Genomic DNA, 25,175 nt, shown 5'->3' on the forward strand with positions numbered 1-25,175 from the left:
ATCAATATATTACCTTTGTCCTCATTCCCTCTCCCTGGGTCACACTATTTTGGGGTTTGTCATTTTATAAATCCAATAGATAGAACTCAGTGGTAAAGCACTCCTGGGCTTAATCCTGAGTACCACAAAACAAAACAAAAATACAGAAGAAAGGAGAAATCAGGGAGAGTGGTGCACACCGGTAATCTCAGCTACTTGGGAGGCTAAAGACGATTTCAAGTTCAAGACTGTCCTCAACAACTTAAGGAAAACCTGTCTCAAAATAAAAGATAAAAAGGGAAAGGGAAGTGGGGACGTGGCTCAATGGTAGCACGCTTGCCTAGCATGCACGAGGCCCCAGGTTCAATCAATCACCAGCACCACAAAAAAAAAAAAAAAAAAAAAAAAAAGGAAAAGAAAAGAAAGGACTGGGAATGTAATTCAGTGGCAGAGCACCCCTGGATTCAGTCCTAGTACTACAAAAAGGAGGGGAGGAGGAAGAGAAAGAATTGTTTAATTTTCAAACAAAATTTAGAGGAAGTGTAAATAAGCCAAGATTGAAATAAAGTTGATTCCAATCCCTGGTCTCTCTCAGCAAAAGACTCTCACAGCAGGAAATGACTTAATAGTGAAGATTAAATCCAGCACATTTCAAGTAAAGTATGGTCTCTGGGTAGAAATAATCTATGGTGTTCTCTCAACTCAGGGAATAGCTGTAAAGTTGAAAAATATTCTTCATAGATACTCCCAACTTGACAATAAGACTCCAATAATTTTAAAAGCATTATCTCAGAGGACCTTGATTTCAAGTCCAAGAAAGAAAGGGGATTGTCTTTGAGACTTTAAAGCGTGACTTTTGTCTAGATGAGTGACCCTTGATACTATGAATAGAAAACCCACAACATTAAGAGACTTGTATTGGTAGAAGCACCAGCTACTGACTTGAACAGGAAAGAGATAGTTCAAGGTGAAAAGCAGCCTCAGAATAGCAACTCTACAAGAGAAAGAAGCAGGCTGAGATATTCATTTGCAAACACAGGCTTGCCTTTTTTTTTTTTTTTTTTTCTGGTACCAGAAATTGAATGCAGGGGTTTTTAACCACTGAGCCACATTCCCAGCCTGTTCTATTTATTTTGAGATGGGCTCACTAAGTTGCTTAGGACCTCACTAAGTTGCTGAGGCTATCCTTGAATTTGTGATTCTTCTGGCTCAGCCTCCAAGCTGCTGGGATACAGGTTTGTGCCACCAGTACACAGGCTATTTCTAATGAAATAAGAAAAATAACAAAATGCTGAGCCAAGAGCCTAAAACAAGAGCCAAGAATCATAGAACCATTCCCATAGAGCAAGACCAGGCTTTAGAAACATGTGTCTGGATGGAGTTCAGAATTTCTATGGACCAGTGACTGCTATATGTTTCACGCTCCATCTTTTTGAATGGGAATGTTTATTCTAGTTTTACTATCCTTATATCGTCCTTACCATTGGCTAGCGTACAAAAAAGAGTTAACAGGTCAGACTGCTTATCCTTAGAAAGATCTGTTTATACAGCTGGCCTTTGGGTGGTAACTGGGAACTTAGTTTCAGGGAAGGTTCCTACTGGTAACTAAATAGAAGCAGCTCTCTATGCCTAAGTTGTTTGTATGAACAATAAGGTTTCTACTGAACCTTCAGGTTTCCTTGAACCTTCCTTCTTTCAGGATGATTACAATGTGGGTACATGTCAGACAAAAGCTACTTACATGATGAGCCCTCAATAAAAAGGAACCAAAAAAAAAAAAAAACCTGAACACTGAAATGTCTAATGAGTTTTCCTGGTTGGCCACATTTCACTTGTATTTTCCCAACTCATTGCTGGGGGAATTAAGCATATCTTGTGTGACTTCACTGGGAGAAGATTTTGGAAACATGTGCATGGTTTTCTCTGGATATTGCCCCCATGAGGCTTTTCCCTTTGCTGATTTTGCTCTTTATTCTTTTGTTGTTAATAAATCTTAGCCATGAGTATAAGCATGTGCTGAGTTCCATGAATCTTACTAGTGAATCACTGAACCTGGGGTGCTCTTGGGGACACCAACACAGGCAAAAATGGAATAAATAACTTGTCTCTTTAATTTACAGTCCTCCAGACTAAGGCACCTCATCCACACCTGACACTAATTTATATGAGATCCTGTACTTCAAGCCAGTTCTATGAAAAAAACATGAATTATGGTGACTAGGATGGGGTGGGGTCTGTAGTAGATAATCCATAAAGTGGCTGTTGTTCCATCCTTCCTTATAGGCACATACTGCTCCTCATATCAAAAGGCAAAGTCCAATTCCTCTTCCCTTGGACTTGGGCTGGACTTGGTTATTCGTCTGTCCAATGGAATATGGCAGAAGTGATAGCCTGAGACTTCTGAGGCCAGGTCATAAAACACCTTACAACTTTCACCCAACTTTCTTGGAATTCTCACTTTTGGGCTACTCCATCTTGGAAACTTGCTCCTTTGCTGTGAGAAGGCCAAGTCACATCGAAAGACTACACAGATAGAGAAAACAATGCTGACCAACCCCCAGCTATTTCAACTGTATCAGCCCAGACATCAGATATATGAATCAAGGCACCATCTTAGACACTCCAGTCCTAGCAGATACTACCTGGAAAAGAACCAAAGCCCCAGACCTATGACCCCAGTCAATCAGTGTCCACCACCTCCAACCCTTTGAGCCAATCCCTCAGTCACTGGAAAGCGAAGACAAAGCATCCCCACTGTAATGTATAAAGCTGCTCCCCCGCCCATCAGGTGCAGCCATTTTCCCCACCTCCCAACCACTTGTCAATCTGTGAACATCCTAGCTAGCTATTGGTTCATCAGCCAGCTTGCAAGTATCCTTCTCCTACATTGGTCCCCTGTTAGCCCAGCGGAATTCAACTGTTTACTATAGCTTCCCCACCATCTCTTCCCATTCTTCTGTCTGTCCTACTCACTTTCTCTATCCTCCTGACTTTCACACTCTCTCTAGTGCATGCCCTTTCTCTTTCCTTTCTCTTTCCCTCTCATTTTCTCTCTTTCCCTGCAGGGAGACACTCTGTTTGCTTAATAAACTCCCTTATGTGATTTCCCATGTCCGGCGTGGTTCTGTGGGATTTCCTTACACCCACTGTGCCCTGCTCAAACCTCTGACCCACTAGATCATAAGCACAATAAAATGGTAGTTGTTTAATGCTACTAAGTTTGGGGATGGACGGTTACCTAGGATTAGATAACCCAGCAGTAGTGAAAAGATAACGTTTCTGCCTCCTTCCTGTCAGAGAAGATTCTGTCTTGGCCTGCTCAGAGTCTTCCCATTCCTTGCCTTTGAAGGAGGGTCCTGCAATTAGGTATTTGAATTGTCTTTTGTTATGAAAAATTAGGAAGAAAAGAAAAGGGAGAGAGGACCACAATGCAGAGTTTTGAGGAAAGAGCAGTTGTTGATAAAAAGAGAAAAAGCAGCTGTAGCATGTGAAGGCAGCAGCTAGGAAAGGGGTAAAGAGATTCCAAGAGGTCTCATGGGGGACTACATCTCTATAGTGTTCAAAGGGCACAAATAAAAGGCTTAAAAACTGTCTTGGGGGACTGGGAATATAGCTCAGTTGGTAGAGTGCTTGCCTTGCAAGCATAAGGACCTGGGTTTGATCCCCAGCACTGCAAAAAACAAAAAACAAACAAAAAAAACCTGTCTTGGGTTTGATTTTTTTTTTTTTTTTTGAGACAGGATTTCACTAGTCACCCAGGCTAACCCTAAACCTCTGGGTTCAAATGATTCTCTTCCCTCAGTCACCTGAGTAAACTGTACCCAGCTTTAAAATATTTTTAAGGGTTAGGGCTGTAGCTCAGTGGCAGAGCGCAGGTGTGAGTACTGGGTTCGATCCTTAGGACCACATGAAAATAAAAAAATAAAATAAAGGCATTCTGTCCACCTACAACTACACAAAAAAATTCTTTTAGTATTTTTAAACTAGTTTCAATGGCATGGACTGTGTTCTTTGAGACTATCTTTTATTCAGGACTAGTTGATGACTTTCTGTGTGTCACAAATGAAGGGTATTCCTTTCACTTGGACTGCGCTCCAGACCATCCAGTTCTTTCCTACTAAGTCCTACAAAGTAGGGATTAAAAGAGTGTATATATAGATGAACATGCTGATCTGTTGAGAACAGGTAAGATTTCAACGAAGGAATACAGCCAGAGTAGTGCAGATCTGTAACCCCATCAATTTGGGAGCCTGAGGCTGAAGGATCACAAGTTCAAGGCCAGCCTCAGCAGTTCAGCAAGGCCCTCAGCAATTTAGCAAGACCTGTCTCAAAAAAAATTAAAGGACTAGGGATATGACTCAGTGGTAAAGCACCCCTAGGTTAAATCCCCAGTACTAGAAGGAGAAGCAGGAAGAGGAAGAGGAGGAGAAATTGACAAGGAATCTGAATCGCAAAGGATGAGTTGCAGTTATCTGGGCAAAAAATGAGAAACAAGCCTTCCAGATAGAAAAAACAATCTGAAAGGGGAATGGTTTAGTCAAGAAACCAAGTGAAGACCAGTGTGACTGGAATATGGCAAGTGCTGGGGAGAACACTGAGATGAGAAGAGAATCTGGAGAGATTAGTAACCAAATTCAATAAGCCAGGAGCACCAACTCTGTCAGTTAGCTCGGTGGAGCTCTTATCTGCCCCCAAAGGCCTGAAGTACTATTGTAATCAGTGGGAACAATCAGCAGCAGGAAACAGAAATGCTGAATGTCTATGACTGTAGTTGGCAGATGTGGGAGTGGTATCCGGCCCCTGGCCACTGGGCTCAGCAGTAGCTGATAGCATCTTCATTACTGCCATTAACACTGGGGAGGGAAGGGAATTTCTGGCTCCATGGGAAGGTTCATAAGCCAGCCTAGGGATTTAAGCAGAGGCTTGGGGACTCAAGCCTGCCTCATGTCCTCAGAGCCAGGTGAGATTGTAGCTGCTCACCTGGCCAAAACAACATCTCTCTCTGCCTGGGGTGGGCGTGGGGGGGTTATTATGAGGAATGAGTAAGGTAATAACAGCTTGTGAAAGCAGGTCATAACCACTAGAGACCATCCAAATGGGAGGGGTGACAGTGACAAACAAGAAAAGGAGAGAATAATAATAATAGAGTTCTGATGCCAACAAGGACAAAGGCCTCTCTAGTTTGCTCAAGTGCAAAAGCAGCAAAATCTGATCTTATAATGACAAGAATTGTGTGGCAGTGCTAACTCTGAAAGAACTCTCAGACATCATTAGTTGAGTTCAGGCTGAGTCCTGCTTTCTACACAAAATCCCAATTTAACAATTCTCCACTGGGACAAAGGCCAGAGCTACTGCCACACTGAATGCATGAAAATCCATGTCAGCCTAACCCACTAAGGATAGGAGTAGAGTCAGACAGACACAGTGTAGCACACCTGTCATCCCAGCAACTCAGGAGGCTGAGGCAGGAGAAGCACAGTTTTAATGTCAGCCTCAGCAGTGGAGGAAGACCATGTCTCAAAAGCACAAAAAGGCTGGAGATGTAACTCAGTGGTACAGCACCCCTGGGTCCTTCCCCCATACCATAAAAGAAAGAAAGAGAGAAAGAGAGAGAGACAGAGAGACAGAGAGAGAGAGAGAGACTAGAGTCAGCAGAAGCTTATCAGAGATGAAGGTTGAGTTTTGAGAATTAGTGAAAATTCACAGATAGCTCTAGAGGGGAAGGAAGGACATTCCACAAAGAAGGAGCTGCAAGTGCAGAAGTGTGGAAGCAAAAAAAAAAAAAAAAGTGAAAGGTGAAGGTGAAATGTAGGAGAGTTTTATAGTTTTGACCAAGATTCTTGTCTTTGCAGTGAGAAGGATCCAAGAGAGAATCATTTTTAGGACACAACGAATCTAAAAACCAGGTAAACCCACAATGAACATCGCACTCAACAGTATAAAACTGAAAACTTTTCCTCTAAGGTCAGGAACAAGGTGCTCGCTTCGGCAGCACATATACTAAAATTGGAACGATACAGAGAAGATTAGCATGGCCCCTGCGCAAGGATGACACGCAAATTCGTGAAGCGTTCCATATTTTCGAAGGAATGAACAACTTTTTCAATGAAATAACATCAGAAAATTTCCCAAACCTGAAGAATGAAATGGAAAATCAAATACAAGAGGCTTACAGAACACCAAATGCACAGAATCACAACAGATCCACACCAAGGCACATTATAATGAAAATGCCTAACATTCAAAATAAAGATAGGATTTTGAAGGCCCTGAGAGAAAAGCAGCAGATTACATATAGGGGGAGACCAATACGGACAGCAGCCAACTTCTCAACCCAGACTCTAAAAGCTAGAAGGGCCTGGACCAACATATTTCAAGCAATGAAAGAACATGGTTGCCAACCAAGAATCCTATATCCAGCAAAACTAACCTTCAGATTTGAAGATGAAATAAAATCCTTCCATGACAAACAAAAGTTAAAAGAATTTACAAATAGAAAGCCTGCACTACAGAATGTTCTCAACAAAATATTCCATGAGGAGGAAATGAAAAACAACAAATGTAGGTCAGCAAAGGGAGGAGGAACTACCTTAGAGAAAAACCACTCAAAGGAGAAACCAAGCCAACTTACAAACCAAAAATAAGCCAAATGACTGGGAATATGAATCATTTCTCAATAATAACCCTGAACGTTAATGGCCTAAATTCATCAATCAAAAGACATAGACTGGCAGAATGGATTAAAAAGAAAGACCCAACAATATGCTGCCTGCAAGAGACTCATCTCATAGAAAAAGACATCCACAGACTAAAGGTGAAAGGATGGGAAAAAACCTACCACGCACATGGACTCAGTAAAAAAGCGGGGGTTTCGGGGGATTCAAGATGGCGGACTAGAGGGTGGCTGCGTTTCGTGTTGCTCCAGGACTCAGGACTCAAGAAGAGGAGATATAGAGAGACTTGGGACCAACTCAAAGCAGCCAGGTGAGTGTCTCCCACTGGGCAGGTGTCCCGGATGGGGCGGTAGACCCGAAAGCAGGGATCTTTGCGAAGTAGAGCTGCCGGCAAGGCGCCCCTCCCCCTGCCGGAGCAGTGAACGCAGACAACTGGGAGCATTGGAGAGGTGGCTGTTCACCACAGCGCTTGGACTCGGCGCAACCCACCCGGGCTCTGGGAGGCTGCCCGAAGGAGAAGGTGCTTGGTGAGCTGTTTGGACTGAAAGCGACCACCCCTGAACACAGGGGGCTGCCCAGAGGAGAAGGAGAAATACGGGCTCGGCACGTCGCTTGGACTTGGAGCAGCTGCGCCAGGGCTCCGGGCGGCTATCCGGAGGAGCAGCATGGACTCAGGACTCAAGAAGAGGAGATATTGAGAGACTTGGGACCAACTCAAAGCAGCCGGCACTTGGACTCGGTGCAACCCACCCGGGCTCTGGGAGGCTGCCCAAAGGAGAAGGTGCTCGGCGAGCTGTTTGGACTGAAAGCGACCATCCCTGAACACGGGGCTGCCCAGAGGAGAAGGAGAAATACGGGCTCGGCACGTCGCTTGGAATTGGAGCAGCTGCGCCAGGGCTCTGGGCGGCTATCCGGTGGAACAGCGTGGTGAGTGGTTTGGTCCCAGAGCATCTGCTCCTGAACACAGGGGGGTTGTCTGGAGAAGGAGGAGGAGCGCAGCGGGGTGCTTGGGCTCGAAGTGACTGCACCAGGGCTACGTGTGGCAGTCGGGACAAGAAGGTGCACAGTGAGTTCTTGGGACTCGTGATGCACCAGATCTCTGGGTGACTGCCTGGTGGAGAAAGAGGTGCGTGGTGGGTCACTTGGACTTAGAGCGACCGCACGGAACACCAGGTGGCTGCCGGAGGAAAAGGCGTGTGGCGGGTCACTGGGACTCGGAGCGATTGTAAGGGGCTCCAGGTGGCTGCTCAGAGGAGGGGCCGCATAGCCAGGCGAAAAGTGCAGAGCAGGGTCCCAGGGCCTAGGCGGCTTCTTGGTGGAAGAGCCCCACAGACAAACTGAGGGGCGGAGTGAAGGCTCCAGGACTGCAGGCAGCTTCTCTGAGGAGAGGCAGCCTAAGGAGATTCGTTTGCGAAGGGTGAGGCTTCCAGGCCCAGGAGGTAGGTCCGGGTCCCTGGGAACATTGCAGAAGAAGGCTGCCCAGCCCAGGCGGTAGTTGTGAATTGAACGGAACCTCTCGGAGGAAAACCAACCAGCGAGACCTCCCCACCGGGTGAGTCCTCCCTGTCGGGTGAGGTTCTCCCAAAAGGACTGTAAAATCAGAGACACAGGCCCAAACTGGTCTTGCATCAGCCCACATCCTACTTCCCTTTTGGATGACCATTCATCAGCAAGTGAAGGTACCTCTGCCCACTAGCAGGGAATATACCCCACCGGAAGGCCACCACCCCTAGGGAGTCAGCTCCCTTGTGGAGCACTGCATTATCAACTTCCTCCAAGACTTCAGGCTACTGAAGACTAAGAGGGGATATACTAGAAATCTTCAGGGATATTATAAGACAATAGAGGAAATCTGCAATATCACAGCGGTCAACTGATACCTGAACAATATGAGAAAACAAGGAAAGAAAATGCTGCAAACAAATCTAGATGTTACATCAATGAAACCCAACGACAGCATGGCAGAAGAAATGACAGAAAGGGAGTTCAGAATGTACATAATTAAAATGCTCAGGGAAGCAAATGACGAGATGCAAGAGCAAATGCAGGCACTGAATGATCGCACCAATCGACAGTTAAAAGAGCAAATACAGGAAGCAAAAGATCATTTCAATAAAGAGTTAGAGATATTGAAAAAAAAACAAACAGAAATCCTTGAAATGAAGGAAACAATAAACCAAATTAAGAACTCCATAGAAAGCATATCCAATAGGATAGAACACCTGGAAGACAGAACCTCAGACATTGAAGACAAAATATTTAACCTTGAAAACAAAGTTGAACAAACAGAGAAGATGGTAAGAAATCATGAACAGAATCTCCAAGAACTATGGGATATCATGAAAAGGCCAAATTTAAGAATTATTGGAACTGAGGAAGGCTTAGAGAAACAGACCAAAGGAATGAACAATCTATTCAATGAAATACTATCAGAAAATTTCCCAAATCTGAAAAATGAAATGGAAGATCAAGTACAAGAGGCTTATAGGACTCCAAATATACAAAATTACAACAGACCCACACCAAGGCACATTATAATGAAAATACCTAACATACAAAATAAAGACAGAATTTTAAAGGCCGCAAGAGAGAGGAATCAAATTACATTCAGGGGGAAACCAATACGGATATCAGCAGATTTTTCAATCCAGACCCTAAAAGCTAGAAGGGCCTGGAACAACATTTTTCAAGCCCTGAAAGAAAATGGATGCCAACCAAGAATCTTATACCCAGCAAAACTTACCTTCAAATTTGATGATGAAATAAAATCCTTCCATGATAAACAAAAGCTAAAAGAATTTACAAAAAGAAAGCCAGCATTACAGAACATTCTCAGCAAAATATTCCACGAGGAAGAGATGAAAAACAAAGAAACAAATCAGCAATGGGAGGAACTATCCTAAAGGAATTGTCAAATAAAGGAAGAACCAAGTCATCTCAAAATAAATAAATAAATAAATAAATAAAATGAACCAAATGACCGGGAATACTAATCATATCTCAATAATAACCCTGAATATTAATGGCCTGAACTCATCAATAAAAAGACATAGACTGGCAGATTGGATCAAAAAGAAAGATCCAACAATATGTTGCCTGCAAGAGACTCACCTCGTAGAAAGAGATACCCATAGACTAAAGGTGAAAGGATGGGGGAAAACATACCATGCACATGGACTCAGCAAAAAAGCTGGGGTATCCATCCTCATTTCAGATAATGTGGACTTCAAGTCAAAACTAGTCAGAAGGGATAAAGAAGGACATTACATACTGCTTAAGGGAACCATAAATCAGCAAGACATAACAATCATAAACATCTATGCCCCAAACAGTGGCTCATCCATGTATGTCAAACAAATCCTTCTCAATTTCAGAAACCAAATAGACCATAACACAATAATACTAGGTGATTTTAAAATGCCTCTCTCACCACTGGATAGATCTTCCAAACAAAAATTGAACAAAGAAACCATAGATCTCAATAACACAATCAATAATTTAGACTTAACGGACATTTATAGAATATACCATCCAACCAAGAGCGAATACACTTTCTTCTCAGCAGCACATGGATCCTTCTCTAAAATAGACCATATATTATGCCACAAAGCTAATGTAAGCAAATACAAGAAGATAGAGACACTACCATGTATTCTATCAGATCATAATGGATTGAAGTTAGAAATAAATGAAAGAGTAAAAAACAGAAGCTACTCCAACACCTGGAGATTAAACAATATGCTATTACATGATGAATGGATAACAGAAGATATTAGGAAGGAAATTAAAATATTCTTAGAGGTAAATGAGAACAAAGAAACATCATATCAAAATCTTTGGGACACTATGAAAGCAGTACTTAGAGGAAAATTTATTTCATGGAGCGCATTCAATAAAAGAAGTAAAAATCAACAAATAAACAACCTAACACTACAGCTCAAAGCCCTAGAAAAAGAAGAACAAACCAACACCAAAAGTAGTAGAAAACAGGAAATAGTTAAACTCAGAGCTGAAATCAATGAAATTGAAACAAAAGAAACTATACAAAAAATTGACAAAATAAATAGTTGGTTCTTTGAAAAAATAAACAAAATTGATAAACCCTTAACCACTCTAACAAAGAGAAGACGAGAGAAAACCCAAATCACCAAAATTCAGAATGAACAAGGAAATATCACAACAGACACGATTGAAATACAAAACATAATTAGAAGATATTTTGATAATCTATATTCTAACCAAATAGAAAATTTCGAAGACATCAACAGGTTTCTAGAGACATATGAATTGCCTAAATTGAATGAGGAGGACATACACAATTTAAATAGAACAATTTCAAGTAATGAAGTAGAAGAGGTCATCAAAAGCCTACCAACAAAGAAAAGTCCAGGACCAGATGGGTTCTCAGCCGAGTTCTACAAAATCTTTAAAGAAGAGCTCATTCCAATACTTCTCAAAGTATTCCATGAAATAGAAGAGGAGGGTACCCTCCCAAACTCATTCTATGAAACCAATATTACCCTGATACCCAAGCCAGACAGAGACAAATCGAGGAAAGAAAATTTCAGACCGATATCATTAATGAACATTGACGCAAAAATTCTCAATAAAATTTTAGCAAATCGCATACAAAAATATATTAAAAAGATAGTGCACCATGATCAAGTGGGTTTCATCCCAGGGATGCAAGGTTGGTTCAACATCAGGAAATCAATAAACGTAATTCACCATATTAATAGACTTAAAGTCAAGAATCACATGATTATTTCAATAGATGCAGAAAAAGCATTTGATAAAATACAACACCCCTTCACGCTCAAAACACTAGAAAAAATAGGGATAGTGGGAACATTCCTTAACATTGTAAAGGCCATCTATGCTAAGCCCATGGCTAATATCATTCTAAATGGTGAAAAACTGAAAGCATTCCCCCTAAAAACTGGAACAAGACAGGGATGCCCTCTTTCATCACTCCTATCCAATATCGTTCTTGAGACTCTAGCCAGAGCAATTAGACAGACCAAGGAAATTAAAGGAATACGAATAGGAAAAGAAGAACTCAAACTATCCCTATTTGTGGATGATATGATTATATACTTAGAGGAACCAGGAAATTCCACCAGAAAATTGTTAGAACTCATAAGTGAATTCAGTAAAGTGGCAGGTTACAAGATCAATGCTCATAAATCCAATGCATTTTTATACATAAGTGATGAATCCTCAGAAAGAGAAATTATGAAAACTACCCCATTCACCATAGCATCGAAAAAAATAAAATACTTGGGAATCAATCTCACAAAAGAGGTGAAAGACCTCTACAATGAGAACTACAGAACACTAAAGAAAGATATTAAAGAAAACCTTAGAAGATGGAAAGATCTCCCATGTTCTTGGATAGGCAGAATTAATATTGTCAAAATGGCCATACTACCAAAAGTGCTATACAGATTCAATGCAATCCCAATTAAAATCCCAATGACGTACCTTACAGAAATAGAGCAAGCAATCATGAAATTCATCTGGAAGAATAAGAAACCCAGAATAGCTAAAGCAATCCTTCGCAGGAAAAATGAATCAGGGGGTATCGCAATACCCGAACTTCAACTTTATTACAAAGCAATAGTAACAAAGACGGCATGGTACTGGTACCAAAATAGACAGGTAGATCAATGGTACAGAATAGAGGACACGGACACAAACCCAAATAAATACAACTTTCTAATACTAGACAAAGGCGCCAAAAATATGCAATGGAGAAAAGATAGCCTCTTCAACAAATGGTGCTGGGAGAATTGGAAATCCATATGCAACAGAATGAAACTAAACCCATATCTCTCACCCTGCACAAAACTCAACTCAAAATGGATTGAGGACCTTGGAATCAGACCAGAGACTCTGCAGATTATAGAAGAAAAAGTAGGTCCCGATCTTCAACATGTCGGCCTAGAACCAGACTTCCTCAACAGGACTCCCATAGCACAAGAAACAAAAGCAAGAATCAATAACTGGGATAGATTCAAACTAAAAAGCTTTCTCTCAGCAAAGGAAACTATCAGTAATGTGAAGAAAGCGCCTACAGAGTGGGAGAATATCTTTGCCACTCATACTTCAGATAGAGCGCTAATTTCCAGAATATATAAAGAACTCAAAAAACTCTACACCAAGAATACAAATAATCCAATTGACAAATGGGCTAAGGAAATGAACAGACACTTCACAGAAGATGTACAAGCAATCAATAAACATATGAAAAAATGTTCAACATCTCTAGTAACAAGAGAAATGCAAATCAAAACCACCCTAAGATTCCATCTCACCCCAATTAGAATGGCGATTATCAAAAATACAAGCAACAGGTGTTGGCGAGGATGTGGGGAGAAAGGTACACTCATACATTGCTGGTGGGGCTGCAAATTAGTGCAGCCACTATGGAAAGCAGTGTGGAGATTCCTTAGAAAACTTGGAATGGAACCACCATTTGACCCAGCTATCCCACTCCTTGGCCTATACCCAAAGGACTTAAAATCAGCATACTACACAGATACAGCCACATCAATGTTCATAGCTGCTCAATTCACAATAGCCAGACTATGGAACCAACCTAGATGCCCTTCAATTGATGAGTGGATAAAGAAACTGTGGTATATATACACAATGGAATATTACTCAGCCATAAAGAATGACAAAATTATGGCATTTGCAGGCAAATGGATGAAATTGGAGAATATCATGCTAAGTGAGATAAGCCAATCTCAAAAAGCCAAAGGACGAATGATATCGCTAATAAGTGGAGGATGACACATAAAGGGGGGGAGGGAAGGGTTAATGTTAGGGTTAGAGTTAGGGTTAGGGAGGGGGGCAAGTATGGAGGAAGAAAGTACTGTATAGAGGGTAAAGAGGGGTGGGAGGGGTGAGGGGAAGGGAAAAAATAACAGAATGAATCAAACAACATTACTGTATGTAAATTTATGATTACACAAATGGTATGCCTTTACGCCATGTACAAACAGAGAAACAACATGTATCCCATTTGTTTACAATTAAAAAAAAAAAAAAGCGGGGGTTTCCATCCTTATATCAGATAAAGTGGACTTCAAGCCAAAGTTAGTCAGGAGGGATAAAGAAGGACATTTCATACTGCTTAAGGGAACCATAAATCAGGAAGACATAACAATAGTAAATATGTATGCCCCAAACAATGGTGCATCCCTGTACATGAAACAAATCCTTCTCAATTTCAAGCATCACATAAACCACAACACAATAATTCTGGGCGACTTTAACGCACCACTGTCACCACTAGATAGATCTTCCAAACAAAATCCAACCAAAGAAACCATAGAACTCAATAACACAATCAATAACCTAGACTTAATAGACACATATAGAATATTCCATCCATCAACGAGCGGATACACTTTCTTCTCAGCAGCACATGGAACCTTCTCAAAAATAGACCATATGTTATGCCACAAAGCAGCCCTTAGGAAATGCAAAAAAATAGAGAGACTGCCTTGTGTTCTATCAGATCATAATGGACTGAGAGTAGAAATCAATGACAAAGTAAAAAAGGAAATTACTCCAACACTTGGAGACTAAATAATATGCTATTGAATGAAACATGGATAACAAAAAACATCAGGGAGGAGATTAAAAAATTCTTAGAGGTCAATGAGAACGATGATACAACATATCAAAATCTCTGGGACACTATGAAAGCGGTACTAAGAGGAAAATTCATTGCATGGAGCGCATTCCAGGTCAGGAACAAGGTTATGTATGTACTCTCTTGCTGCTTGTACATAATGTAGTACTGGAAGTCCTAGCCAGAGCAATCAGACAAGAAACAATAAAAAATATAAGGCATCCAAATAGGAAAGGAAGAAGTAAAATTACCTCCGTCCATACATTATATGCTCTTTCATGTAGAAAACCCTAAAGACATGTGTACGTGCGCGCACATACACACACACACACACAAATACCATTGGAGCTAATAAAGAATTTAGCAAAGTTGTAAAATACAAAGTCAAATACGAAAACGGTTGCATTTCTATACATTCCCAAATAATTCAAAAAGGAAATTATGAAAAGAATTCCATTCACAATAGCATTTAAAAAGAATAAAACACTTGGGAATTAAATTAACTTATCCAAGAAGGTGAAATGTTTCCACAGTGAAAACTACACAACATTGCTCAAAGAAATTAAAGAAGACATAAATAAATGTAAAGTCATGTGTTCATGGTTAGAAAACAATATTGTTGAGATGTGCATACTACCCACGCAATCCATAGATTCAATGCCATTCCCACCAAAATTGTAATGGCATTGTTGCAGAAATGGAAAAATCTATCCTACAATATATATGGAACCTCAAAAGACCCTGAGTAGCCAGAATATCTCAAAAAAGGAAGAGTAAAGCTGGAGACTTCACACTTCCTAATTTCAAAATAACTATAGATCTAACATAATATATATACATATTTCTGAAAATTCGGAAATAAATCTTTTTGACATGGGTGTCAAGACTATTCAATGGAGAAAGTCTTTTTAACAAATGGTGATGGAGAAACTGGATATACACAGGCAAAAGAATGAAGTTGGAATCTTATTTAACATCATACATGGGACTGGGGAGATAGCTCAGTCGGTAGAGTGCTTGTCTTGTAAGCACAAGACCCTGGGTTGGGTCCTCAGCACCCCCCCCAAAAAAAAAAAAAACTCATCATACATAAAAATTAATTCAAATGGGGCTGAGGGTGTAGCTCAGCAGCAGAATGCGTGCCTAGCATGCTCAAGGACCTGGGTTTGATCCCCAGTACCAGAAAAATTTTTTTTTTTTCAAAATGTACCAGAGACCCAAATGTAAGACCTAAAACTAAAGGAACTCTTAGAAGAAATACAGGACAAAAACTTCACAACATTAGATTTAGCAATGTTTTCTTGGATATGACACCAAAGACACAAGCAGTAGAAGAAAAAATACAAATTCATGGGGCTAGGGGTGTAGTTCAATGGTTAAAACGCTTGCCCAGCAAGTGGGAGGTTCTGGATTTGATCCCTGACACTGCAGGGGGTAAAAAAAGAAAGAGACTAAGGAAGTGCAGCCCCTGAGGTCCAAAATCCCTCCAATCCCTAGTCCTCCTTAGCCCCACTGTCTGCAGAGAGTCTTTTGTGTTAAGTCAATTCTTAATCCTTCCTCTTTATAATCCCCATCAAAACTTCCTTTCTCAGGATTAGGGTACACGTAGCTCAGTGGTAGAGCATTCACCTAGCATGCACAAGGCCTGTCTGAGTTTGACCTACAGCACTGAAAAAAAAAAAAAAAAATTGAAAAACAAAACAAACCAAAAAAAAAAAAAAAAAAAAAAACAAAAAAAAACTCCCCTTTGCCTTCGTATAGGAAATCAATGTAAATTAAAGCAAACCATATTCAGATATGAATAACCAATGCTTCTCTGCTTTCAACCACCCATGAGTGTTGACCTATACATGTGAATTAATGGAATGGATGAAATTTCATCCTACTTGACCTGGGAGTGGCAAAGGAAGCTCCAGTTGTCCCTACTCTGGTCAGCTCCTTCAGCTTGGGGAGGGCAAGCAGAGGACACAGTTGGAAGCAGCTCTGAAGCCCTTCTGAACTCCTACTCTTGTGGATTCCTATGGCTCCCTCTTCCCCAACACCTTTTTCTAATGGAGGAATCCATAGTTTGAATCTCATGGAAACCTGTAACTGATCAACATGGAAATTCTGGGCAAATACTAGGATCTAAGCAGGACAAAGGAAATACTGGCATTTAAGGTCCAGTTCAACTTCAAGTTAAATATTTCCATTCTCTCTGCACTTGAATTGGCTCTCAAGGACAGAACACCTCAGGTCTTGGACTCTACCCAAGAACATGACGGAAGAGGGCATGTCATCCTCTCCCTCAGAGGAACACCTCAAACAAACATCTTCTCCTCCCACATTTTTGACTCTCTTTCTTGCTCCATGCCTTCCTTACTTCCTTTCACAAGGAAAGGAATTGAGCTGCTTTTCTGCATCAGTCTTTGTTCCAGGAACTAGGAGTCCAACAATGAACTATATGGCCTCTGTACCCCATCTCCACCCTGACCTCATCCTGGTTCCACCCCAGCCAGCTGTGGATTTATAGTTTTGTGAAGGCCCTGTCCCTTCTGATGGTGATCTGATGAGGCCCCATCTCTTTCCTCAGCTAACCCTTAATCTACTTAGTAGAACCATCCCAGGAAAGAGAGCATTGGATCTGCAGAATCAGTTTTCTTTCTTTCTTTATGACATCGGGTGAATGCATCATCTTGTAAAACATCATTGGATGTTTTCTATTTACCTGTTTATTATATTGCCATCCAGATCATTCAGTTTCTCCTGTTCTTGGTACAGTTCCTTCTATTTTACGTCACTCTGATTTACTTGCAGTTCCCTATATACACTCTTCTCTTGCTGTGATTTGAAATGTCCCTCTCAAAATTCAAGTTGAAGCCAAGTGCGGTGGCAGACACACTGCAACCTAGGAGGCTAAGGAAGGAGGATCACGAGTTTGAGGCCATTCTGGGCAACTTAATTGACAACACCCTGTCTCAAAAAAACAGAAGGGTTAGGAATGTAACTCAATGATAGAGCATCCCTGGGTTCAATCATCAGTGCTGGGGGAGAAAAAATAAACAAATAAACTCATGTTCAAATTTAATCCCCATTGTGAGATATTAGGGTAGAAATTTAACCCAACTATGGTATTTAAATGTGGGAGCTTTTAGACATAACTAAGGTTAAATGAGGCAAAAAGGGTGAACCTCTAATTCAATGGGACTTTGGCTTTATAACAAGAGGAGACCAGAGCTGAGATGTTCTGTCCCACCTTGTGATGCTCTGTATTGCCTTGGGATTCTGCAGAGTCCCCATCAGAAAGAAGGCCCTCACCAGGCATAGCCTCACAATCTTGAACTTCCCAGCTTTCAGAACTATGAGCCAAATAAACCTCTATTTATTTATAAATTACCCAGTTTGTGGTATTCAGTTTTGGCAACAAAAAATGAACTAAGAGATCCCTCACTATAGAGAGAAGTATATATCTGCATTTTATATACAAAATAAGCTTAACAGAAGAAACAGTCAAAAATATTAACACCTAGGGCTGGGGATATAGCTCAAGGGCTGGGGATATAGCTCAGTTGGTAGAGTGCTTGCCTTGCATGCACAAGGCCCTGGGTTCAATCCCCAGCATGGCAAAAAAAAAAGAAAAATTAACACCTACTTTTAAAATTAGTAAGAATTTAAATACATCCTATTATATTTGTCCTCCTTTGTATTATAAATAGTTCTCATAATATTTCTTGTAAACTTTTCATTTTGATTAATGGGCTTTTAAAATGTTATAATTCAATGTAATTATTATTATGTTTTGATGCTCAAAAGAACAACAATGTAGCAAGTGGGAACCCTCTTTGATTGGCACCATTGATCAATCAGCATTATTTCAAATATTTTTTTAAATTTTTTTATTATTTTTTTTATTGTGGTACTGAGGATCAAACCCAGTGCCTCATATGTGAGAGGCAAACATTCTACTACTGAGTCATAGCCCCAGCCAGATTTCAAATATTTTTGAAAGCAGACTTTTCTTGAATGTTTTAAGTTCCTCCTGATTCTTCCTTCCCACAGTCATGGAACTGATTATGCTAGAAAACTTTGATTTCTTTTTAAGGCATAGAAGAATCTAAAATCAGCGTGCTTGGGTATGCAAGTCAGCTTGATGGTGAACAAAAGGACACTTTCCAAGTGAGGGACCTGAAGAATATTTTTTTCTTTTTAAGGCTATCGACTTGTATTAAAACTTTCCATGTTTTTCCAATTGTACTATTTTGGTTCTAATACAAAAATTTAAGCTGGGTGCAGTGGCACTTCTATAATCTCAGTGATTCACAAAGTGGAGGTTGGATGATCACAAGTTCAAGGCCAGCCTGGGCAACTTAGTAAGACCCTGTCTCAAAATAAAAAAGTGAAAAAGGCTGGGGATGTAGCTCAGTGGTAAAGCACCCCTGGATTCAATTCAAGAAAAAAAAAAGTAATCTGCTCTACCATGTACTTCATTAACTCTGAACTCCTAATCAAATCTATTCTGATAACCTCTTGTCTTTTATAATCTCTGTTTGAATCATCTACCATCATCCAGAACTTTATTCAATGATGCAAATTTGTTTGCATTCATTTTTGGTCCAAAATAAATTTAGCACTCAACTGTCAGACAGACTTTCCAGTTAATTGTGCATGTCTATACCTTGGCTCTTTATAAGTGACCTGTGTTCTGCTTCAATTTTAATCCGTTTTTGGAAGAATCTGGGTATAAGTATGAAATAAATGAATAGCTAAACAGATCAAATAAAGCTTGATAACAAAGAAAATCTGGTATGGTAAATGTCTATTTCATGAGTTGTTATTAATAAGATAATTGAGCATGCACATATGTAAAAGTTTGCAAAGATGATGGTCATATACATGTGAAGATCAGTAGGTTATGGGTTAGATGGGAGGAAAGTAGGAAAAGGAACAAAGTGTGGGGAGGAGAAGGAAGCTACTCAGAGGCCACAGTTGATAGTTCAGAAATGCTAACCCAGAAGCACTCACAGGGCAGATCCCTTTCGGGCCACCAGCAGGAGAAACAGGACCTCTATCAGGCACTACATCCACAAGGGAAAGGCCATGCCTGCACATTCATTGTTAGATCCCCAGTGCCTGGCACAAAGCCTAACACAGAGAAGATGTTCAGTATTATTTGTGGAAGGAAGAAAGTAAGGAGGGGAGGAAGGGAAAGAGTAGATTCCTAATATATTAGGTATGTTATATTTTTAGTCATTCCAAACAAGTGGATCAAAATATCATAAAGGTCAGTCGGTAGAGTGCTTGCCTTGCAAGCACAAGGCCCTGGGTTCGATCCCCAGCACCGCAAAAAAAAAAAAAAAAAAAAAAAAAAAAAAAAATCATAAAGGTAGAACAATTAATTATATAATACTAACTAAGCAAAACATTAAAATACTTAACTCTGGGAAATTCCCTATGAAGGTCTAGGTGCGACAAGCATCACTGATAGAGCGAGTAAAGTTGAACATTTAAAAGGACAGCCTCCACATGGTGTATGATTCCGTGTGCATAAGATGTCCATAATGTGCAAATCCACAGAGACAGAAAGTAAACTGATAGTTACATAGGCTGGGAGGGAGGAAATGGAGAGTCACTGCCGATGGGTTTCTTACTGGAGTGATGAAAACATTCTACAACTGAATACAGTAATGGTTTCACGATTCAGAATATAATCCCCCCAAAACTCATGGTTTGAAAGTGTGGTCCTCAATGCAGCAGTTTTCAGAGGTGGGGTCTTCCAGTGGTAATTGGGTCATTGAGGGCTCTGACCTCATGAATAGATTAATCCACTTATGGATTCTTAATGGGTTATTGAGAGGTGGTGGAGACTTTGGGAGGTGGAGCCTGTTGGAGGAAATAGGTCATTGGGGATGTGCCCTGAAAGGATACATTTTGTGCCTGTCCCTTCCTACCTCTCTCTCTCTTTCTCCTTCTGGCCACTATGAGGTGAGCAATTCCCTACCATGATTTTCTGCCTTGCCACAGGCTCAGAAACAACAGAGTCAAATGATCATAAACTGAAACCATGAGTCAAAATAAACCTTTCCTCCAAATTGATTTTCTCAGGTATTTTGTCACAGCAACAGAAAGATAACTAACGTAAGTATGCTAAAAAACATTGTGTTGTATACTTTAAATGAATGAGTTGTATGGCACATGATGTTTCATCTCAATAAAACTGTTATAAAAAGGGTGGAGAAGGCATCCTGATGCTTGCCAACTAAAATTTAGATTTAGAGTCCCAGATATGTTCCAGTCAGAAATCAACTACAAATAAACACCTAGCATAAATAACCTACAACCTTGGATAGTATGAGATGGTATTATTTTAATTTGGGACCTTAGTAATGTTACCACAAATATTAACAAGAAAAGTATCCAAATAAATATTACTTATAAGAATAAGTATTAAATCCTTGATTTTAATAGCTTAAAACAATATTTAAGTATAGTTATAGCTTTGTGATTATTTTATTTTTGTGTTTTTGTATGCTGTCTGGTGTGTTACAATGGTTGCAGTTTGGATTAAGAAATTTTGAGTTTGTATGGACAGACTCCCAACATTTATTTCACTCTTGGATAATTAATAAAAGTGGAAGAAGTCCCATTCTCCTCACCAGTGGTGGACTTAGGAATGGACTTGTGACATAGTTCTGGCCAATGAGATGTGAGTTAAAGTCTGCTGAGGGGATTTTTTTTTGGTAGGAAAAAAATCAGTTTGTACATGGGATGAAACAATATAAATTCAAAACTTACAGATTTGGGGTAAGCTCTATCACTCATCTCTTTAAAAAGTTTATCTGAATATCCAGTCAAAACCAACAGGGTGGGGTGGGGGGGAAGGGGGAAAAATGGCAGAATGAATCAAACAACATTGCCCTGTGTAAATTTATGATTACACGAATGGTATGCCTTTACTCCATGTACAGAGAATCAAAATGTATCCCATTTGTTTACAATTAAAAAAAAAAAACCCAACAGGGTTTCTCCTTTGAAAAATCATCAATACGGATTTCCAAATGGACCACAGGACTGTATACTATCTTGGGATGTCCTCAGAAGGCTCTGTCATTGAACAGGTAACAGAGTTAAAAACCCAGAGTTATTTCTTTCAAACAGAAGAGGGAAAGACAGGGACAGAAGAAACTACTCAAACTTGGTCTTCTTTCCTTGTGGCTTGTGGTCTTCTCCTTCCCCTTTGCCTCCTTGGCAGCCTCCTGGCCCTCCAAACCTTCCCGGCCTCTGCCAAGGAATTCACCTCTGCCTCCTCCGTCACCACGTTGGCCTCCAAAGCCACCTTCCCCTTTAGGCTTGGCCCTGTGCAGGGTAACTTCATTTCCATTAATTTCACCACCTTCCACAGCCTCTTTGGCGGTTTTGGAATCTTCCTCACTGTTGAAGTCTACAAATCCAAACACTTTGGAGAATCCGGTTTCCCTGTCAGTGACTATCTTTGCACAAGCAGAGCCATCAAATAATTCCTTTAAGGTTTCTTCGGTGGTGTCCTCAGACAGACTTTTCACAGTTTTTGATGACTGGTTTCTTGGGTTAGACAATTCCCTGAATCCTTGCAATTCTAGCCTGATTGCTCTGCCATCAATTTCCCTTTTATTACAGGAATTGAAAACTTCTTTTGCATCTTCAAATGAAGCACACTCTATAAATGCATACCCTTTAGATTTGGCATTTTGGTTCTGGGGTACTTTGATAAAAGTTGCCTTCTCAAATACTTCCCGAAGAGTTTCTTCTGTTGCATTGTAAGACAGGTTGCTTAAAACCAGTTTTTGATTCACCAATCTAAGTGCGTTCTTTCCACCTCCATAATCTTGATTTCAACCTTTCTCTCCAGTGTAGTAGAGGGAAATAGATCGTGCATGGATCTCTGTTCCCTGCTTTTCTCTGCATCAGCTTTTGTCTTAAATTTAATATAAACGATCACTTTTCTCTTCCCATCCTTGCTGACTAGTCTGATCTCCATGCCATCTTCAAACATTTCTTTTAATTCATCCTGAGTGACTTTGTGAGGGAGATTTTTGGCCAAAAGTGTTCTTGCATCTTGACATTTCTTACTTTTATTCCTTTTGTTTTTTCTAGTTTAATTTCATTGCCAAGAAGTTTTAAATCAGTGAGTTCCAAGTCTTCTTCCAGATCTTAAGCAGATTCAAAATCCACAAACTTCCTAGTTGTTCCAATTCTGACATCCACAGCAGCCAGATCAGTTTTAGAGAAAAGTTCACTGAGACCAATTTTTAGTTCAGGAGTAGATTGGTTAGCATTCAGGTTTCCAATGAAGAAATTAAAAGATGTAGTTGGTTCTGTGCCTTTCACTTTCTGATTCTCGGCTGCAGGAACTCCCTTCTGTTTGGTCATTTCCTTCTTTTGTTTCCTAAGTGCTTCCTTGACTGGCTCTTCTTTCTCCTCCTCCTCCTCCGCTTCTTCATCGTCATTTTCATCCTCCTCAGCCATGCTCTTGGCTTTCACTGGTACGACTTTGGCAGCAGCTTTCTTTCCTTTGGCTGGCGTGATCTCCATAGCTTCTTCTTCAGAGTCATCTTCCTCCTCATCCTCCTCTTCCTCATCATCTTCATCCTCGTCCTCATCATCACCGCTGTCCTCTGAGGCAGGGGCAGCAGCTGCTGCTTTCATCACTGCTGGTTCGAATTCATCCTCATCCTCATCTTCATCTTCCTCACTGACATCACCCCCCCATCATCTCTGGCTTCCTTCTTAGCATTCTTTTTTTTTTTTCATTTATTTTTTAGTTGTAGGTGGACTTAATACCTTTATTTTATTTTTTATATGGTGCTGAGGATTGAATGTAGGTTCTAACATGTGCTAGGCTAGCTTGCTACCCCTGAGCTACAACCCCAGGCACCTTCTTAGTATTCTTGGCATTTTTTGCCCACTTCTTACCAGGGGCTGCTACCAATGCTTTTCCCAGAGTGACTCCATTCTTTCCAGGTGTTGCAACTGCTTTGATTGACTAGTGTAAGTTTTTCTTGGTTGGTGTGGCTGCTGCCTTTTTGCCTGGGGTGACAGCTGCTTTCTTGGTAGGTGTGGCAGTTGCAAACTTTTTGTTGGGAAAACCACCACCTTCTTTGCTGGGGTTCTGGTAGCTTCTTACCTTTTTCCTGAGGGATGACAACTTCTTATCCACTACTGTCATCTTCTGATATTTCCTCCTCTTCACTATCTTCTACTTTCTTTGAGGGAGGAGCCATTTTCTTCGTGTCAACTTGATTTTTACTGGCCTTTGCAAGCTTCAGCATCACAGCAAAGTGTGTGGCAGGGGAGTGACAGATGAACCTAGAGGAACTGAAGCGACATTGATGGAGGCCCTCAAGTACTGAAGATGTTAGGTATAGGAAATGAAAAACCCCAAGATAGTACAGCCTGGGAAAAGGGAGTGAAAAAGAAAGCCGTAAGTTGATAGCCTTCATCTCTTTCTAGATAAATCCTTTTCAGATGCTGGCCACAGGTGGGGAGAAAGTCTTTCATCAAACCTAGAATGATAGTCTCTGGGAAACATTAATCTCTTCCAAGGTAAATCCTTTCCAGGTGCTGACCACAGACCCCCCAACCCCAAAACCCAAATTCCTGAGTGCACGCTCACTAAATCATCAATGGCCAGTGCTCATTTTCCACCAGGAAAGTGTGTCCCTTAGAAGCACGTCACCCCGTTCCTGCATACCCCATTCCTGCATAAAACTTCGTTCCTGAATAAAAGAGCTGAGCTGATCCCTTAAATTTTCATACGACCTGGTCCTTTTGTGCTAACAGAAGATGCTGCTGCTGAGGGGCTTTTGAAAGAGGTTTCTTCAGGCCCCACAAAAAGGAAATAATGTCCCACTTACTGCTCTGAATTGTAACATGTGAATAAGGTGATGCCACACACCGAGAAGGGTAGAACCAAGAGACTCACAGAGAGTAGAGCCTGAGCCCAGAGATACTGTACCAGAAGTCCATCCTAGCCAGGCACAGTGGCCGCGCCTGCAATCCCAGCTACTTGAGAGGTTGAGGCAGGAGGATTATAAGTTCAAGAACCCCCTGGGTAACTTAGTGAGACCCTGCCTAAAAATGATAAATAAAAAGAGTTGGGGATATAACTTAGTGATAGAGTGCCCCTGGGTTTAATCCCCAATACCAGCACCCCCCCGCTTGACCCCTAAAGAAGAAAGTGAAAAGAAAAACAAAGAACAGAAGGAACAGATGGATGTTCATTGTACTGCTGGACTTCATGTTATGTGAGATAATAAATTTCTAAATTTAGTCAAAATGAGTGACAGTCTTTTTGACTTAAACAAGTTCTATTATTTTCACCCAAAAGAAATATAATCTATAATAAGAATTTAAATGTAAAACTATAGTTCAGGAAATTTTTATTTTCTTAGTTTCATATGTTAAACGTATAAATTGAGCATCAATTATGTTGAAAATTGTAGAGTGTTCCTTTGCCCATGCAGAATTGCCTTGGACATTTTTTAAAAAATATTTTTTAGTTGTAGATGGACACAATATCTTTATTTTCTTTATTTAATTTTATGTAGTGCTAAGGATTGAACCCAGTGCCTCACACATGTGAGGCAAGCACTCTGCCACTGAGTCACAACCCCAGTCCCTCACCTCGGACTTTTAAGAACCTGAAAATAGTACAAAGACAAATTCCGAAGAAGAATTCATTCCCTGGATCCTGATATGAGGACCTGTCACTAGATTGGGTCCAAAGAGGTCCCCCAGAAGAAAGAAGGGAATCTCAACCCCTCCTGGCAGGTTCTTGACTTCTGCCACAGAAAGGAATTCTAGGATGCATCAAAAGAGGCCCAAGCCAAGATTTATTTAGGAAAGCCAGCAACAGAACGGAA

The 25,175-nt window shown here is 40.6% G+C and overlaps 1 pseudogene across 1 annotated transcript; it reads right to left on the reverse strand.

Annotated features, from left to right (window-relative positions):
• Positions 1 to 21,459: 21,459 nt before the first annotated feature.
• LOC306639846 (nucleolin-like) lies at positions 21,460 to 23,582 on the reverse strand (annotated as a pseudogene). Its single transcript has 2 exons — positions 23,166 to 23,582; positions 21,460 to 23,005 (listed from the first exon to the last, which is right to left on the reverse strand). The product of its transcript is annotated as a nucleolin-like (transcript).
• Positions 23,583 to 25,175: the final 1,593 nt, after the last annotated feature.

This window comes from Sciurus vulgaris (assembly GCF_902686455.1).
Source record: "Sciurus vulgaris genome assembly, chromosome: 11".
NCBI lineage: Eukaryota > Metazoa > Chordata > Mammalia > Rodentia > Sciuridae > Sciurus > Sciurus vulgaris.